Source organism: Cupressus sempervirens, chromosome 1 (genome assembly GCF_028749045.1).
Source record: "Cupressus sempervirens isolate cs-2001-9-10 chromosome 1, ASM2874904v1, whole genome shotgun sequence".
Classification (NCBI taxonomy): Eukaryota; Viridiplantae; Streptophyta; class Pinopsida; order Cupressales; family Cupressaceae; genus Cupressus; species Cupressus sempervirens.
The window spans coordinates 549,762,735-549,778,683 of NC_143118.1; positions in this window are offsets into that span (position 1 = coordinate 549,762,735).

Sequence of the window (15,949 nt, forward strand, 5' to 3'; positions counted from 1 at the left end):
AAAATAGAAATGAATGGAGTTTTGGTTTTGCAAGTTTTATATTAATTTCCTGTGCAATTTTGTAGAAACACAACTATTGTTTCTATTGACCTATAAAATCATATAAAATGATATAGAACTACAAATTATATTTTCAAAAATTTAATTTATTTATCATTTTTTTGGTTTTGGTTTGGTTGAATTTCACTATGGTTTGAATAAGTTATGACTGTTTGAGTGTAGACAAGTCTGAATCAGATTTTTATGTAAGCAATTTTGGGAGAAGAGTAATAACTTTTATTCTAGTTATCATTTTGAGCTATAAATTTAGAAAAATGTGTTTTATTGATATTTAGACTCTCTCATTAAAGGAATTTGTTTTTTCTCTTCATTTGTGAAATTTATGATCATGTCTTCTCAAGTTGAAAATTTTGTCCTAGTTTGTTGATTTGGTTATAAGTTTGCAAAATGTGCAATATTACCGTGATAAGTTATGGAATTGTGATTATGTGATATGTGATTCCTTGTAATCCTTGCATCAAAATCTTAATTCCTTATCAATTATAATGTGGGTATTTATTAGAATAGTTACATGAGAAAAATCCAATTGTATATGTCCTCTGACTAAATTTTACCACTTCCTTGAAAGTAACATTCCATAATAGGCGATAACTCTCACCACAATTATATTTGTCTTATAGGAGACATAAAGACATGTGTGACGTCTAAAATCAACATTTTTTTATTATGCCAGCCATAATTACTAACCTGTTTTCCATGGCATAACACTTCCTATAAGAAATATCTACTTTCAATCTTGATTCATTCATAACATCTACTAGCATTATGTTCATGGCCGCTACTAAATCTACCATGAAATTTCTTGCCAATTTGTTATTAATCAATAGAGTTAGATAAAAAGAGTCTACCTATGGGGTACTCTCATTAATGTTTGTTCTTAGATTAAAAACTGGTATTCCTCAACATTCTGATCTTTGACATATCCTTCTTTTTTAGTTTCAGACAAGATATTTAAAACCTCTCTTCCATATTCAAGAATTTTAACAATTTCTAAAAATGGTACTAAAAATTTAAATTGTGATAAAGCAATGGAGATGAATGAGTTGTTACTTACCAATTTCTTACCTGCTAAAGAAAGATTTACCTATGGTTTGACTTTTGGATGATCCTTGGGCACCACCTTCTCTTTATCCTTCTTATGTAAAGTGGGCATTTCAACCTTCTTTCTTATATCTAGAATTATAGTTTTGTTTCTTAATTTTTAATTACTCATTTCTTTTTTGACCGTTGTAATTATAAGAGTCCTTCTTTCTTCATTATTTGATAACCTCATTATAGGATTTTCATCATTATCAGAAAATACTTGTTGGGTATACTATTATCTTATTCTCTTTGCGTGGATATTAGGAATGTATTCTTCTTTAGAAGAGTCATCTTCTCCCCAAAAGGGTCTAGATGATAATATATTTACTATTTTTTGATCATTTTTTGGGTGAGTTTTTTCTTCTAATTGTTGGAAATACAATTGGGAAGTGAAATTTTGGGGTGGGGGAGGGGGGTGGGGAAGTTGAATCAACACTTAAAACTTTCAACCTCTAAAACTATTCACCACACATCCATCTCACAATCTATATATATAAACTAAAATACCAAATTAAGCATATACATCTATGGAATGAAAATAAAATATTCAACACATTTATGACACAAGATATTTGGTTACCCAAAAACCCTCCAAGGAGAAGATAAAACTAGGGTGGGGATGACACTGACAAATCTTCACTACTATAGTAATAAAGTGTATCCAATGAAGGTTACAATGTTTTCTCATGAAACATGATCTACCTTGTGAAAGGTTTGCCTTGTTAAAGACTTACAAGATTGTTAGATCTTACCCTATTAAAGGATTTAAACAATCTACTAAAAATGTGCCTAGTAAAAGGATTTTATCATAAAATGAAGTAAGCACCCTGTTAAAGGATTTACAATAGGCTGTCAAGACTACTCTGTTAAGAGATTTAACTAATTCACTTGTTAGAATTTCTTAGCAATGATCCTTCAGTTAGCACTCTGTTGCTTGATGTCAAATCACCTCTATCTTGATGTATACTTGATCCTTTTTTATTAGATGTATCAAAAAAATCTCTTGAATTCTCCTTAGTAATTCCTAAAAAGTTTAGGGTTTTTCTTTCTTAAGAAGACCTAGGTGAGTTAGGGTTAGGTATGAATCAACAGTAGTGATTCACCCATATTGCAACTTAAACCTTCCATTTTTTATGATTGGATGCATGTAATGCATAGGGATTCACATTTAAGGTTCATCTTTATCATCAAATATCGTAAAAAAATTTTAAGTCGGTCCAAAAATGGTTTACATGGAAGTTTGTGCCATTACAAACATCTATGGAAAAATTGTGTAACTTGGCACTTGAAGTTCCCAATGCTCAGTATCAACTACAACTTCAATGTTGTAACTTGGCCTCTAAGTTACTCAATATCCACTGATCACTCAACATTTGAATGGCTTGGAACATGCCATCTACTCGACACTTACTAGTTACTTGGCTCACACTAAATATCTATCACTCAACATATACTATTTGACAACTTATGCTCAGCATGAAATAAGTAAATGACTTAAGTATATTGTCACTCAGATGTCAAAACTAATCTGAGATTAACAATCTCTTCATTTGACATGAGGGGTAAAAATACTTGATCATGTATGAATAACCTTTAGCCTTTTAAGCATAAATCAGATAATATCCATACACAAACAAAATTTCAAAACTTCAAAATTTTGCAAAAGCTTATGACTCATCAATCATACCTGAAAATTCAATAACTCCCCCTAAGTTGATTGTGGTATTTGGTATCTGAACTCAATATTATTCCTCTTACTAAGTAGATTTAAATTTTGATCTATATATGGTGTTTTTGATTTTTCAAAAATGGTATCTCCCTCAAAAATATGATCTCCCTCATACCTCTTATTTCTCCTGTACTTCTTATTTCTCCCCCATTCTGACATTGATGTCAAAGGGTTATACACTTATAGTGTGTTTGTCCAAAAATGATTTGTGGACCTCAAGCATGATTTTGAATGTTGCATCCCATTTATCACAAGCTACCTCCAATGACTTGATTTGGATGACCAGCTTGGTAGCAAGATGAACTAAGCCTTCATGAGTAGAAAGATGTGGATCTTTCTTCATGAGTGTTTCAGAAAAAGCTAGTTCCTCATGCAATATCTCCATATGTGGAGTCAAGATAGACTGGATTCTTATCAATTTAGCCTTGATGTTTACTTCATTTATGTTTAACATTGCTACCTAACTTTGGGAGTTGAGGAGATTCCTAAAATGCTTCTCACTCTATGTTGGAGATTTTGGTAGAGTTATACTAGATGACTATATATGACTCTCCAAACTTAGTATGTGACTCCTTATTTCTTATGTGAAGAGTTTGGGATTACACAATTTGGTGTATAAAGAGAAAATGTTCTCTATTAATTTCTTCACATTGTCTATTTTGGTTTCTAACTCAACCTATGATAGTTCAATTACACTTGATATCTTTTCATCAACCTTATGTTAAAATTTCCTTTCAGACCATTCAAGTAGTTTTACATTAGAATATAGGTCTTTTAGCTTCTCCACTAAGCTAGTTATCTACTTTAAGATTGACTTTGTTGCTTCTAGTGTTGGCAGGCTAAATGCATCAAGAAAAATATCCTTGATATATATCAATTCTTGCTTCTACTTATGCTCCTATCTAAGTAGTTCTTGATTCTTCTTCTTTGCAAGATCTTCCTAGAGTATGCCCATATTCTCAATATATATAGTTGCATAATCAATCTTGGGTAACTCAATCACTTCATCCAAGTTCACATTAACAAATGATGTGACTTCATCTACCTTAGATGCACTTGGACTCGACTATGATGATTGTAGGGTATAGCTTCTATACTCAGCCTATGTTGACTAGAAGGAGTAGTAGTTTTTGGTAAAGTTACCAATGTTTGTATTGCTGATTGCTCCTTAGGTTTAGTAGTCATACCTAGCTCTTTAGTCTTGTCCTTTTCCTTCTCTACATTCATAAATGCACCTTGCTCTTGCATTGTAGGTGTAGGAGTATCTACCTAACCTATTTGAACTTGTGTTCCTTCAGTCTTTTCTATCTCAATTTCCTTCTCTCCAACTATCTCACCCTTGTCATGTTAACTATCCTTTATAGTGACTAAGACTAGAGCACTTTGTGTTGATGTACTGATGGTAGAAGTAGTTGTCTCCTTCTTTTGATATACCACAAGGGGTAATGTAGGTTGAATCATGGTGAATTGAGTAGGGGTTGTAGATGTCACTTGTTTATATAATTCCTCCCCTACACATACCTTGTTTGCCTTCTCACTCTCATCAATACTCACTAGTATAGGATTCTCATAAATTTTGGCCTAGGTAGTGGATTCTACTAGTATCTTCTTCAAATGAGGGGATTGATGTTCTGATTGAAAGTATTAGAAACATCCTTAATATTTATAGTATTATTTTATGTGTTCACCTCATGTGGAGGACTAGCACTAGGAACTAGTGTATCTACTACGCTCTATTCTATCTATTACTCAACCTTAGCTAGTGCTTGTGTATCTTCATTTGTTTATGTGCCTTCCTCTTGTGTAATTGTCAAAGTGTCAACTATGATTACCTTAGTTACATGTTGTTGCTTTTCTTTCTCTTCACTTACCTCAATATGTGTCTATGTTATTACCTTGGGTGTTGTCAAACCATATAAATATTTCCAAATCAAAGTGGTTTTTTGTACAAAATCCTCAACCTTGTTCTAGAAAATGTTGAATGCCCTATATTTTGGTGCAAATTTTCTAGTATTTTTCTTGAATTCCTTGGCCATTGTCTCTATATCCAATTCTAGAATCACTCTAGAAAGTGTTGTTTCTCTTATTTGTCTTTCAATGTTTAGACTATATTGCCATTTTTTCTTAACTATGTCAAATAATTCCTTTGGTAGAGAGTTGGAAATCTCAATTGGAGTTTTTTAAAATGTTTCCATCATGGTATAAATTGACTCCTCTACTTGGTTCATCTCAATTTTTCCATGTGTATCAAATATAATATGTGTGAGACCAAATAAATTAGCATTTTTCCTAATGTTCTCACATATATTATCTAAATCTAAAGAATGATGGTGACTTACCATTTGAAATTGGCTTTTTTCATCATATTCAATCTTCTCTTCATCAAATTCATTTGGAGCTATGTATTTTCTCCTTTTTTTCTTTTCAATCTCCTCTTCATTGCTAGTTGGTCTAGCTCTCTTCTCTTTTGTCTTGACTACTTCTTGAGCCTTCTTTGTAGTAGCCATTGTGGTTGGACTTGTAGAGGGAATTGTAGGCTTAGGTTTTGAAACCATCCTTTGTCTACTAGTAGTGAGTGTCTTAGCTTTCCTCTTCTTTTCCTCAAGTGCTTTACTGGCTTCTTCTCCCTTAGCACCTTCTTCCATTTCCACTTCTTTTTCTTGGTCTTCTCTTTGACCTTGAGCCAAGGACAGTGGTGCTTGAACATGTATATCTACTTCCTCTTCATCATCTTCCTCTTCTTCTTCTTCAGCTGGTCCTTCACCACATTTTTGATTTAGCTTCTTCACAATTTGTTCTTCTTCCTAATGATTGAGGTAGTCTTCAAATCCATAGTTATCTTTGATTTTTCCATGTCATAGTTTCCAAAGGTAGTAGCCTTAGCATCTAGATCTTCTGCAAGTAATGTTGTTATTTTTGTAGAGGCTTCATCAACATTGATTTCATAGCCTAGTGGTATCAACCACCTTACCTTTGGAAAAATAGCTTGAACATAAGTATAATTAGTGTCAACTAGAAAGAAAACATCATTGAAATGTTTCTCAACTAGTGAAATTGGTATCCTCGGTCTCTTCTTCATTGATTTCTTGAAGTCCCCAAAATAGCTAGTCATAATTGACTTAAAATTATTTCAAAGTTTCTTAATAAATTCACCTATCTGCACTGCAATAGATCTATTTATTTTCCAAGACACTTTATCAAATGTGGGAATTCATTTTGTACATAAAAGAACATACATACAAGAATTAAGCCAAATTCACACTGTGCACTTTTGGTCTTCCTTATAGCTCCCAAATTTTATGACAATTATTGCATTTACAACTCGGCAAGATCATAGCTATGATCCTTCTTGGCTATCTTATACCCCATGTCAATAGTAGTACATAGTACACTACTAAGCTTACTAGATTGATATAATTTATGTGCCATTATCCTTATTACATAGATAGTATCAATTGTCATGCCTTGTTTGTTCCACACTACCCATGTATTCTTCTCAATGACCTCTTTAGATTCACTTCTCATGGTTTTAGGTCAGTCAAGTGTTGGATACCCTATTACTCTATGTAAAAATTTCTTGGTGATCTTCACTAGTCCATTTTCCAACCATATAAAATTATCATGAAATCTACTTAGGACTATATTAATCCATTTAGTCTTGAGAACATTTCCAAAATCAAGGGCATGGGTCAACCCTTTCCTATCTACAATTTTGAACTCATCCTTCAATGCTCCATTTTCACATAATTTCCCATAGGTTTCCCTTATCTCCATGTCTCCTATGCTACCCTCCTTGAATGTATAGCAACATCTTACATCTTGAATCATCAAAAGTCAAGGTGGTATCATTGACAATACACCAGATGGATCTTTCTTATAAGTGATATTAGGTATGGCTCTTAAATTTGGTTGTTTGATCTCATTTCTTATCAATTACACATTCAAAAATTATTTACCCTCTTTAACCTTAGCAACTAAAGAACTAGATGCCATAATGTAAACTAGGGTTTGCAAAAATTCAAATTGCATATCTTGCTCGGCACACGATAAATACTTTTATGAATCTATTGTGAGGGTGTCGAGCAATTCTTGAATTTGTCTTGCAAATATTGGTATGATCTCTTTCAATTTCCATTTTTCTCTTCATGCTCTCCTTCAAATTTGAATGATGTCAAATGAGTATAAATCAATCATATAGACATTAAAACCTTGCAATTAATGCTTAGTACTTAAGCAGCTGTAAGCTTGGCTTCAATAAAGATTTTAACTCACTCAGCTTTGATAAAGTTTCCTTTTTAACTCAGCAAACACTATGAGCTTGGTCAACACTATTACCTTTGATAGCTTAGCATCAACTAACATTTCACTCTGAAAGCATAGTGAAACTTTTCATGCTCGGTAGTAACATGAAAACTGACAAAACTTAAAGATTTCTTATGAATTCTAATCAACATCTTGCATCTTTATTCATAATTATGTAATCTTTTTAGAACTAAATCCTTGGAACTGATGTATAGTATATCCTTCTAAATATCAATCCCACATACCCCTTGATTTCTTAATTTGAGGAGGTGTGATCACCTAATCCATTAGGTGAAGTGATCCCATCTACACTTGATGTGAAAGAATCTTTCTTTCTCTTCCATGTCTTGTTCATTTCATCTTTGACATTCTCAACATTTTCCTTTCCTTTTCCTTTGTTGAACTCACTACTTAGTACCTTTGACCTTGTTGGACAATTCCTTCTTATGTGACCAGACTTTAAATAGCTAAAACATGTGGTTTGAATGAACCATCTACTATAATCACTTTTGAAATGTGTTCTTATGCAATTTTCAACAACATTTATATACTCTTAATAGTAGTGACAACTATACCTTGTATTATAATCCCAATTACAATTGTTACCATTGTGCTTTACCTTTGTTTTCTTGTTTGATGACCATTTAGGCTTAGATCTACACTCATATTCTCTATGTCCATACTTCTGACAGTTATAGAAGTATTCTTCAAATCTTTGTGTGCTTATGGTCTTGATTTTTCATTCATTTGTCTGATGTCCTTGTTTTTTACATTTGTGGTAATGACCCATGAACTTTTTCTTAGGATTCTAATTTTTAGTCTTTCTCCTACAAACATTAGCAATATGACCTATCTTATTACAATTATGACAAGTAGGTTTGGAGTTCTTACCTTGGTTACTTCTTTCTTCACCACTTTTGGAGGATTCTTCTTCTTTAGTACTAGTGTAACCTAATCCAGAAGTGTCATTGTTGGATCTAGGGGATCTCATCAATTGTTTAAAGTACCTGATGGCTTCAATAGGTTTTTTGAAACTATCAGCAAACTCCTTTTCTCTTTTTAGATCATTTCTCAATTGTTCATTTTCCAACTTCAGTGTTGTGATCTCAATATCCTTTTCATCTAGTTCATGATTTACAATCATCATTTGAACCAAAGTTTCCAATTGCATGTTAGCAATCCTAGTTACCTGTGATGTTTTCTCTTCTAGTCTATTGGTCAGAATCCTTTTTCATCTTTAACCATGACTTTGTCCTCTTCAGCTTTCCTTTTTTGCCTAGTCACCTCACATAGTAATACTAATTGGACTTCTTGTTCTCCTTTGAGATATATGACCTCTTCAATTATGGTTTCATTCTTTTCCATCAGATCTGCAACTGATGCATCAAATTCATTGGTGTTTCCATCTACAAACAATTTAGTAGTGTTAATCTCTTGGTATTGTGTCATTCTCTTCAATATAAATTTCCTTCCTTCTCTTTAGTGACATCTTCAAATAATTTCTTGCTTCATTCAACTAATGTAGGGCAATTTATATTTCAATCTTCTGGTTCTTAATAGTCTTTCCAAACTTGTAGACTTTCATCTGCAAGATCTTTCCTTAAAGCTACAAAGCTTTACTTTCTAAAGAACTATGCTCTAATACCAATTGTTGGAAATATAATAGGGAAGTAAACTCTAAGAGGAGGGGAGGGGGTGGGTGAATTAGCACTTAAAACTTTCAACCTCTATAACTATTGACCACACATCCATCTTACAATCTATGCATATAAACTGAAATACCAAATTAAGCATATACATCCATAGAAAGAAAATAAAATATTCAACACATGTATGATACAAGATATTTGGTTACCCAAAAACTCACCAGGGATAAAGTAAAATTTGGGTGGGGATGACGCCCACAAATCTTCACTACTACAGTAATAAAGTATATCCAATGAAGGTTACAATGTTTGATCATGAAACATGATCTACCTTGTGAAAGATCTACCCTATTAAAGACTTACAAGATTGTTAGATCTTACCCTATTAGAGGATTTAAACACTTTGCTAAAAGTGTTCTTGGAAAAAGGACTTTAAGTTACAATGAAGTAAGCACCTTGTTCAAGGATTTAAAATAACCTATCAAGACTACTATGTTAAGAGATTTAACAGATTCACCTATTAGAATGTCTCAACAATGATCCTTCAGTTAACACTCCATTTCTTGATGTTAAATCACCTCTATCTTGATGTATACTTGATCCTTTCTAATCATATGTATCTGAGTTGTCCTTTAATTCCTTTCCTCTATTCTCCTTTAACTGATTATGCAATGTAACTCAATCATAACACCTTTAGTCACTATGAATGCTCTATTTGTGCATGCAAACTCTCTTCAATTTTCCTTAAGAAGTCCTAAAAAGTTTAAGGTTTTTCTTCCTTAAAAATACCTAGGTGACTTAGGATAAGGTATGAATCAATGGTAGTAATTCACCCATATTGTTGCTTAAACCTTCCTTTTTTTCATGCATGTAATGCATAGGGATTCACATTTAAGATTCATCCTTATCATCAATTATTGTAAAACAATCCTTAAGGTTGTCTAAAAATGGTTTACATAGAAGTTTGTGCCATTGCAAACATCTATGTCAAAACTATGTAACTCAACACTTGAAGTCCCTAATACTCAGCATCAACTATGACTTCAATGTTGTAACTTGTCCTCTAAATGAATTAGCATCCATTGACTACTGGACATCTAAATGGATTGGCACATATCATCTTCTTAGCACTTGAGCGAATCAACACTTACTAGTTACTCAACTCACACTAAATATCTATCGCTCGACATATACTATCTGACAACTTATGCCTAGCATGTATTATTTGTTCGACATGAACTAAGTAAATGACTTAAGTATATTTCCACTCATATGTCAAAACCAATATAATATTAACACTAATATGCTTATTGCCACAAAAAATTTCTTTGGCATATGTGGTAGCTTGCATTCTTTACACTAGGGACCATTTTCAACATAATTGATATTCTTTTTCAAAGGATTGGGAGTTTCATTGTTCCTTGTTGGTTTTCCATCTTTCCAACATGTGTCATAAAGAATATCCTATAGTCTATATCTATCTTCCTTATAGTAAGGATTATCATTCCTATTAGGCATCATTCCTTCATTTTGATTATACTTGATATAATGATCCTTATTCATACCCTAAAGTTTGTCAATCTTATCTTCATCTTTATTCTGGTTAGGGGCTTTAGGAATAAATAATCTTGGTTCATATCTCTTACCAAATATATTAGCATCCTTCCTATCATTCTTGATTTTCATTGCAACCTTAAAGGATTCTTGTAATATGCTTGGCCTAGATGTGACCTTATCTCATAGTGAGTCTTATTTTCAAAAGCACTCAAGTAAATATTTATAAGAAATGAGGCAAAAGTCTACAACATAATAGTAAATTGTGAGCCTCTCATGTGGGAGTTCTTAGGTTTGAATCTACCTTCTCTTAACATAAATAATAATTAATTCTAAAAAATAATAATAATAAATCTAGGCTTTGACCATTTACCCATAAATTTAATTATTATTATAAGAAATGAACCAACAAGTCTGATATCCCATGTTATTCTATTTGTAACTTTATTAAACATTTTATTGAATAAAAAAATAGACTCATTGACATTTTTCTTGGTATTAGTTAATTCATGTGAGGCAAAGGAAGTATTAGTATGTTTTCCAAATTGCTCAAGAAATAATTCAACAAATTCTTGCCAACTTGATATAGATTTATCATGAAGTCTTCATTATCATTCTGCAACATCATTAGTCAATGTTTGGACAAATGATTTCATAAACACATCTTTATTATATTTTTCAAAATCTTCGACAATATTTTTGAGATTAATCACATGTGTTTCAACAGATTCATTCTCTTCTCTAGATAATTTTGGTATAGAAGTTCTCAAATTATTTGACACAAGGTTTGGATAACCCACTATTCTAGTGAATTCTAATTTTTTACACCTTTCAATTACAATTGGAACCCTTTTTCCTTGATCTAGAAGGTGAAAGTTTTGTCTTCTTTAATTATTCATCATATTGTTTTGATTATTAGCACAATTATTTCTCCAATCATCATCAATCTTATCCCTCTAATATTTACTTTGATTAGGTATATTATGACCTATCTCTTCACTTTTTTTATACAAAATATTTTTATGTATAATATTAAATGAATAATTATTATTTTTATTACAAGGAGTGTATTTAGACAACTCACCTTTTTATTTTCTTTCATTTTCTCTTGTCCTCTTTGGAGCAGTGATTTTATCCTTTTTGAGGCCTTCTTTTTACAACAAATCACTAGGAACCTTTCTCAAAGATTTTGGTACTTTTCTTAGGCTTAACAATATTTGAAGAGCTAAGAGCTAAGAGAGTCCAAAAGTTTCATTTTGTGTTCCTAAATCGTTTTAGGTATAAAGATAGAATCTCTTTCCCATTCTATCAAAAGTACTCTCTAATATAAAGCCTCCAAGCATGGAGGAAGAAGGATTCTCATCCTATGCTCCATGAGGGCTTAATCCTTCTTATTGATAAATATTATAAAAGTAAGGTTGTTAACCCTCTCCAATTTTGGAGAAAAAATAGAAAGTGTCTGGTAATGAACCTCACTCAAAAAAAAAGGTGAAAAGTGAGGAAGGCACTAGTGATAGCAAGAGCAGCAAAAAAGGTCAGAAGTGAGAGATTAAAAAGAGAAATGTTTAGGAAGTAATAGATTCTGAGAATTCTACTAAGGATGATAATATAACCAAAATGAGAGACCTTAGCTAGAACTTTTATGGTTATTCTGGGAGAAAGGGCATGTCAACTAGTAAGGACCATGTAAATTAAATTATAGATAGAAAAACTAAATCAAATGCAGGGTCTAAAGCTTTAAATGATGATGAGGGGAAACAAAGTGTTCACTTTTCTCCACCCAATACCAAATCTAGTGAAGAGAAATGGACAATGAAATAGAAAAGAACAATGAGGGTAATGTCCTTGTCATGAAAGTGCACATTCTAAGGAAAAGAAATAAGAGTTTAAGGAGAAGCAGTATGCTAACACTGACATCTAAGTCAATAACACTACCATTGACATTATGATTAGGACTGAAGAAGGTAGTAGGGATGAGCCTCACCATGTAAAGCTTTATTTTCTTCATACTACCAAGATAAAAGTGGAGGCATCCCTACAAGTGGACTCATGGCTATACAATGAAATCATGGTGCTCAAGACAAAATTTGGGGTCATTCAAAAAGAGTTGGACCGTGAGTGCGCTATGAGAACTCACCTAAAGAAATAAGTTGGTAACATCCCTAACAAACTAAATAATTATGAGTTGGAGCTTTGTCAACTAATTAAGGAAAGTGGATAGAGAATGGAGTAGGTTAATTTCAATTCATGTGCCATAGTGGCTAGTCTAGGCAAGAAAAGAAAGGAGGAGATCATGTCTCCAAATACTATTGGGATGAGGAGTCCAGGAGGGCCTAGAAAGAGAATGAGGTAGAGTGTGATGAAAAATATTGCTGATTCTATAGAGGTTCTTATTTCTACTATGGTTGATATTATCTAGAGTACTATATAAATAGGCAATGAGGTGAAGAAGATCATCAAGGAGCTGTTGTAGGTGCTAGTCATGGTTGCTAGTCTGAGTGGTATTGTTAGTTCTATTTTTTTATTTTATAGCTTTTTTTAAACTATAAGTTCTAGGTCCTTGTAAAACTTGGGTGTGTTTGGTTTAAACTTGAGGTTTTAGGTCCTTTTAAAACCTAGTTTTTTATATATATTTTTATTTTTCTATAGGTTTCAGGTCCTTGTAAAACTTGGTAGTTCTTAATGTTTATCTTTTTCTTTTGTTAAAGGGTTTTAAGTCCCTTCAAAACTTGTTTTTACCTTAATCTTAAAAAATATTTGAAGAGTCTTTGCAAGTTTTTCTAAATTTTCATTAATCTCATCTTTATCATCACATTTATTCCTTATTAGTCTCATCATCCACTTGATGAGCTTTAGGTTGTTCCTAACTAAGAAATGAACTTACATTGTGAAATGTATCTTCCTCGACCTTTTCACCATTATTGGCCTGATCATTGGCATAGATTTCTCTTTCTCTATCAAAAATAATATTATACCTAGTGAATGACATATCAAAAAATAAATTGTATCTTTTATTCCTCTTCTTGAGAATGTATTGAAGATATTTTGTCATAGAATGAAATGATATTCTTCTCCACATAAATTTAAAGGACAAATGTCTATTACTTTTCTTGTTTCAACTATAAATAGTTGATAACTCATGAACACATTGTTGGTATCTCTAACTATTTTTGTCTATTAGTTTCAAACACTTAGTCATATACTAGTTAGAGTTAAAAGGTCATTACTATGACTAAGCTACTCTATATAGGTCGAGTCATATATAGACTTGTAAATAAACAGGTACATACAGAGCTCTATAGGAGCCAGTAAAGTCTTTGGTTGTCGAGTATTTTTAGTATAAGTTGAGTCTAATGTTTACCGACTAGTTCAAGTATATTGATGTCTAATTACATAGAAGGTGTCAAGAACAGTAAAGACTAAGTATCAACAACATGTAAAGTCAATGTCAAGTTTTAGAGATAGTAAGTGTCGAGCAGCATAGAATTGACATTCAGGTTAGGAAAGATACAAACTTTGGTAAATCATTTCTAGCCAATATTGAAAATATATTTAATACTCGTAGGTGTTGTTACAAAGATTATTAGGCATTTTATGACATGGATCATAGATCCTTATGTTTTCTAATCAACCAATCAGATGAAGATGAAAAATAAGGAAGTATCTAGAAAACCCTTTTTGAAATCTTTAAATAGAGTGGATCTAAACCTATTTTGATATAGGATGATGTATTAAGGAGTGAACAAGTTATTTGTGTGATTCAAGTATGAATGTGTGAACATTACAAAAGAGGCAAAATATTTTTGTTATTGTGGAACATAGTAAGAAATCTTGTCAAAGTAGTGAAGGAAAGTGAAGCTATATCAGATCAGAGATTAGATCATATTGAAGAGAGGAGATCCAAAACTAGGTTATCAAAGTAGGCCAAGAATTTAGATACTAAATCATCTTTAAGAATTTAATTCAGGGATAATCTCTTAACAAAACAGTCTTAACAAATCCTTGTAAAACTCTTAATTGAGTCCTTACTTTGTTACAAGTGTAAAATCCTCTCATAGGGTAAGACCTAACAATCTTAACAACTTTTAATAAGGAAGACCCCTAATAGGGTAGATCATTGGATATGGTCAAACATTTTAACCCTAACATGCTAACTTTATTATAGGAATAATGAAGATTTGTGGGTGTCATATCCACCCCAAGTTTACCTTCAACTTGGAGGTATTTTGGGTAACCAAATCTTTTTGTTATGTGTTTACATTTCATGCATGTATTGAGAGATTAGATATATGTTACTATAGTTTTATTTTACAAGTTTTCTTATGCATGCATTGGACATGAGATGGTAAATAGAAGAAAGAATTGTTAAAAGGTTTTAATTTTTATAGATTTTGATTCCCCACCCCCTCTTTGTATATTAGTTTTTCAATTAAGAATTCCAACTATTGGTATCAAAGCATCAATTTCTTTTGAAGAATTATAAACTGGGAAATGTCATTGATAATAAGGTGATTGATATCCATCTCATGCTCTAGCAACTCGAGATAGCAAGAAAGGAATTGAGGAAATCCCTAAAAAGGAGAAAGGAGTTGGCTATTCAAATAAAATAGTTGAATAATGAAGAATTTGATACTCAAGGATTATTTGAAACTATAAATTCTAGTAATTGTGATGTAAGTGTTGCAAATCTACTAAGAGAGGACAAAATCTTAAATGAAGAAGTCAGAAGACTAAAAATGGAACATGAGTTTGAGTCAGTAAGGCTATGTGAAGTGACCATGAAAAAGAAGAAAGATGAGAAAGACAAGGTTGTATCTAAGGAGGACAAAAGGAAAATAGAAATTAGACTTGGAGAAAGGTCATCAAATGTGCAAAAGCTTACAAAAACTCAGCTAGACATGATGAATCAACTCATGTTTGTAAATTAGGAGTTGAATAGAAAGGATGTGGAAATATCAAATTTGAGACCATAAGGATTTACTGGAAAATGATATGAAAACTAAGAAAGAACTTTTGGAAAGATTAAACAAGCTGAATGAAGTAATGAAATATTTTGAAGAGCTAATGAGTTCATTAGGCAATGCTTTTGGATTAGGACATTCATCTTCCAAGCAAGTAGAGTCATCTAAGAATGAGTCAAATGGAAAACCAACATGTTATCATTGTGGAAAACTTGGTCATGCTAAAAACATATGTAGAAGAAAAAATGGTATGCAAAACCTTAAACCTAAGTTTACTGGCTATTGTTTCTACTACAAGAAAAAATGACACCAAATACATGATTGTAGATCAAGAATGAAGAATGCATCTAATACACATAAATTTGAAGGCTATTGTTATAATTGTCAAAAGTATGGACATAGAGAATATGATTGAAGATCATAGATAAGGCCCTATTGGACTAACCAAAGGTAGAACCATGCACCTAACAATGTATGTTCCAAATGTCACAAGTTTGGACATTCAAGCAAAATTTGTAGAGCTTAAGTACAAACAACACATAACAATAACACCAAGGGTAAAGGAAAAGTGGACATGGATCAAAAAAAGAAGGATATGAAAAACCATGGAAGAA